The sequence below is a fragment of the Mytilus trossulus genome, chromosome 5 (assembly GCF_036588685.1).
Source record: "Mytilus trossulus isolate FHL-02 chromosome 5, PNRI_Mtr1.1.1.hap1, whole genome shotgun sequence".
NCBI classification, from domain to species: domain Eukaryota; kingdom Metazoa; phylum Mollusca; class Bivalvia; order Mytilida; family Mytilidae; genus Mytilus; species Mytilus trossulus.
In genome coordinates this window covers 81,495,796-81,500,206 of record NC_086377.1, presented here as the reverse complement: position 1 = coordinate 81,500,206, position 4,411 = coordinate 81,495,796, and positions in this window count along the sequence as shown.

Genomic DNA, 4,411 nt, shown 5'->3' with positions numbered 1-4,411 from the left:
ATACCAATATATGTTCACTCAGTCGCATTATTTGCATTTATAATAAAAACCTCGAAATAATTTCTGAATTTACAGTATGTGAATGAATCACAATGTAATAGTGATAACAATCTTTTATCTTAAACATATTTCATGTGTGAGTGTCACGCATGGCTAGGAAAAAGCTAAAATGTGTACTAACCCCTTTTATAAGAGTTGATTCCTAAACATCAATTCCAATATTCATTTGATGTGGCTTGGTAGTTATACAGCCCGTCATTGTGTTATTGTGCTATGGTAAATTTTTGTATTCTCGCTTTTGTTTTTGCCAAAATGCTTTGTTTATATGCCTTTTTGATTTTTTTAATAGTGATTTAGACTATAACACAATGTTTACTGCTGTATCCTTATTTTTGACAATTTTACCTATTATGTCTATTTGCTTTGTTCACACATTGGCATCAATATAATGGAATTTTATGCCACTTTTATACAAGTGAGAGGTTTAACTAGCTATAAACCAGGTTCAATATACCATTTTCGACAGAAGCAAATGTTTGTACAAAATCAGGAATTTAAAAGTTGTTATCCATTCATGTAGCGTGTTTGAGCACATACGTCTAGATGAACAAACCTTCGTGTTTTTGATAATACATAATTTTGTAAACAGATAATTTGCACACGTGATATGTCATAACTACTGCGCTGGTTATACCCGTTAGAACGTAACAACCGCCAGTAGTTGCATCAACCCGTTGATTGTAAAAACTCGTAAAGTATACTTAATTTGTTATGCTGGTGGGTAAACCAGCTGTGTTTAGAAATCAATTAAATTTAAACTTATCATCATTTGTAAAGTTACTTTTTTTTTGTATAGTTAAATAATACCATTTACATGTTGGACAGAGATCAACTGATGAACTGCTAGATTGAAATTGTTTGTAAATAAATGACTATTATTATGTATTTCTTTCTGTAATGTGTATACAAGTATCAGTCTATATTTGTAATTCCCCATTTACAAAGGTTGCATTTCTGTAAATATAAACAGTGCAATTTATCAGTAAACAGGACAGTGAAATTTCTCAGTAAGCAGGACAGTGTGATTTCTCAGTAAACAGGACAGTGTAATTTCTCATTAAACAGGACAGTGTGATTTCTCAGTAAACAGGACAGTGTGATTTCTCAGTAAACAGGACAGTGTAATTTCTCAGCTGCTTTTACAGCTTTAACTGTACCATGTTTACAGTGAAGTTTCGCACGAATTTGTATCCAAGAATGGAAAGTTCATTAGCACTTTTATTTTTCAAAGGTCAAAACATAAGTCTGTGCAGCATGTTTTCAACAATTATATACCACAAACTTATAAGAGTTTAAACTGATACACACATTATGTACTTTCTCACCCTTCACGTGTGGTCATACTCAGAATTTAGTTTGGCAGCTACACATGTGTATTTATACTAGTTAAAAATTCCCCAGGTGTGTAGCTGAACTATGGAGATGATACCAGTAAATAAACTAAACATAAAATATATAAATATCTCCCCTAGATACAATATTTAATATATACTATTTTAATAAATTTTGAAAAAAACCTACATAGCTACAATTACGAGTTTCATTTCATTCGTAACTTTGTATATCAATAACTTAAAGCTGTTCAATAATACCTTAATAGTTAATTTAGTTCTAAATTTAAGTCTAATGGATACTAAAGTATGTACATATGAAATAACTAAATCAAAGACCGAATCTTGTCCTTCATGCATTTCTTATGGGGGTGTCCGAGTGATTATATAGTCTAATGGATACTAAAGTATGCACATATAAAATAACTAAATCAGAGACCGAATCTTGTCCTTCGTGCATTTCTAAAAACATGACAGCAGCTAATTTAAATGTAAGCTTGTAAATAAAAATGTCTCTTTATCAATAAGGTTTTGAACAAAAATGCATGTAATGCATATTCACCATTTCCTTTCTCAATTTTATCTGTTATATCAAATGAAATAATGGTTATGCCCCACGTACGATAGTAGAGGGCCATTATGTGTTCTGGTCTGTGTCTCCATTCGTTCGTTCGTTCGTTCGTCCTTCTGTGCGTCCGTTCGCTTCAGGTTAAAGTTTTTGGTGAAGATAGTTTTTGAAGAAGTTGAAGTCCAATTGACTTGACACTTAGTACACATGTTCCCCATGATATGCTATTTCTAATTTGCATGCCAAATTATAGTTTTGACCCCAATGTCATGGTCCACTGAACATAGAAAACAGTGTAAAGTTCAGGTTAAAGTTTTTGGTCAAGGTAGTTTTTCATGAAGTTAAAGTTACATTAATTTGAAACTTAGTACACATGTTCCCTTTGATATGATCTTTCTAATTTTAATGCCAAATTAAAGTTTTTACCCCATTTTCACGGTCCACTGAACATGGACTATGGACACATTCTTGTTCATTCATCAGAAAAACGGAATTTGAATTCAAATAGATCAGTGATAATTGTTTGGTTATATTATATAATCAAATATTTGAAAGTGTTTGAGAACATATCACAAAACATTTATGGACTTAAAAATTGTGCGTCTCTACGGTAATCTACACCATGTGTTGTTTCTTTGTGTTTGAGCGTAATGCTATACAACTTTCTGTTTGATTTGCCCTTTTAACAGTTTTATTATATTCAATAATATTCAATAGAGATTAGATTTTGTGAGGCCCCTCATGGGGGTGTCCGAATGATCATTTAATCATAAATTTTTTAACAATATAATCACAGAATCATTAATTGTTTTTCTAAACAAGATAATCAAATAATCAAACATACAGTTCTAGATAATTATATAATCATAAAATATTTGGTCTTGTAACCGAATAACCAAATAACCATTATTAAAACAGCTGAATAAAGAAATACTCAATAACCCCACGAGGAGGCTTTATGTCGGATATGATTTTACAATAATAATAATAGTATGATTTCATGCTTGATAATTTTTTCCTTGCACTCAATCACCCCAAATGTGTACTATAAAATCTAATGCCAGATGTGTCATCAATTTGTCAGCCTTTTTCAATGCTTATACATTTTGCCTTCAAACAGTAAGCTATAAATTAATACAACTGTTTTATTTTAAATATATAGAAACTTTGTTATTTACAAATAATTATGATATGATACAGTTGTGTTTTGTTGTTGATGTTATTATTGTAGCACGTTGTGTGTAAGAACTGTATATATGTATAAACTGTTTGTGCATTCTACTACCCTTAAAGGTAAAATCAAAAGTAAATAAAGGTTTTTGTTCTTATTTATTGTGCCCCAAAATGAAAGAAGCATCTACACAGTGATCATGACAGTACAACCATTAATAAAAACAGAAACTAGTTAATAGATACAAAAGTCATATTCAAACTCATAAGTTGAAGACAAGCTGAAAATGCCATATCTAAAAATAAATGCGACCAAAATAAAAACAACAGTTTACAAAATGCAACATAAAAAAATAGACAGAGAAGCACAAAGACTTCAAAAAACTGGAAGCTGGAAACCCTTTTTCGTAAAATGAAAGGTATATACGTTGGTTACCCCATGTTTATCAGTAGAAACATTCTTTCAAAGATGAATATCACCTGATGTAAATAAAGGTTCATTTGCGGTGACTTAATATCATTGTATATTTTTACAAATCACTAATCAAACAATCGTTCCAGGTAGCACATGTTTATAAGTCACTAAGCAAACAATCGTACCAGGTAGCACATGTTTACAAGTCACTAATCAAACAATCGTACCAGGTAGCACATGTTTACAAGTCACTAATCAAACAATCGTTCCAGGAAGCAGATGTTTACAAGTCACTAATCAAACAATCGTACCAGGTAGCACATGTTTACCAGTCACTAATCAAACAATCGTTCCAAGTAGCACATGTTTACAAGTCACTAATCAAACAATCGTACCAGATAGCACATGTTAACAAGTCACTAATCAAACAATCGTTCCAGGTAGCACATGTTTACCAGTCACTAATCAAACAATCGTTCCAAGTAGCACATGTTTACAAGTCACTAATCAAACAATCGTACCAGGTAGCACATGTTAACAAGTCACTAATCAAACAATCGTACCAGGTAGCACATGTTTACCAGTCACTAATCAAACAATCGTTCCAGGTAGCACATGTTTACCAGTCACTAATCAAACAATCGTTCCAAGTAGCACATGTTTACAAGTCATTAATCAAACAATCGTCCCAGGTAGCACATGTTAACAAGTCACTAATCAAACAATCGTACCAGGTAGCACATGTTTACCAGTCACTAATCAAACAATCGTTCCAGGTAGCACATGTTTACCAGTCACTAATGAAACAATCGTACCAGGTAGCACATGTTTACAAGTCACTAATCAAACAATCGTTCCAGGTAGCAC